The sequence below is a fragment of the Chrysochloris asiatica genome, unplaced genomic scaffold, assembly GCF_000296735.1.
Source record: "Chrysochloris asiatica unplaced genomic scaffold, ChrAsi1.0 scaffold00500, whole genome shotgun sequence".
Taxonomy (NCBI): domain Eukaryota; kingdom Metazoa; phylum Chordata; class Mammalia; order Afrosoricida; family Chrysochloridae; genus Chrysochloris; species Chrysochloris asiatica.
Window position 1 is genome coordinate 441,106 of NW_006409018.1, and position 655 is coordinate 441,760.

A 655-nucleotide genomic window follows, 5' to 3' on the forward strand; every position below is an offset into this window, starting at 1 on the left:
ACTGTGGTTGTTCAGTGAAGGAAGAAGGTGGCAGAGGGAGGGCAAGGGACTGAGTTCTAGGAGGTACAGCTGAGCACTTCTCCGTACCTGTGAAGTTGTCGGAGTTTTGGCTGCCTGGTTTCGTCTTCCTTGTGTGGCTCTCATGTAAGAGCTGGTGTCCTGGGGCATTACCTCGCCGTGGGCCCTGGTACTCTGTGTGGAATGAATGAGTCTCCTGACCAGGGGCTAAGGACCCAGGATCTCTGGCATTGGAGGCTCAGACGCAGCGTTCTCTGTGCTACATCTCCGCCGTTGACACTGAGTTGTGGGTTAAAGAACAGGGGAGAGAGTTTGTAGGACCTGACAGGCTGTGGGTACTGAGTGGTGGCATCCTGGGGCATTACCTCTCCGTGGGCCCTGGTCCTCTGTGTTGAAGGAATGAGTCTCCTGACAGCCCCAGAGCTAGGAACCTGGGAGCGGTGAGTCCACTTGGAACCTGTTTGTCACTTCTGCTATTTTAACTGAATTCCAAATTATTCTAAAGCTTGTTCTTAAGACTCCTATTACATCTAACAAGTTGTTTCAGAAACCCTAGTGTGTTAAATGCTATAGCCCATTTAGAAATATTTTCATGGATGTGTGAAGACTTTGTTACCCCTGGTTACTGTGTAAGTGG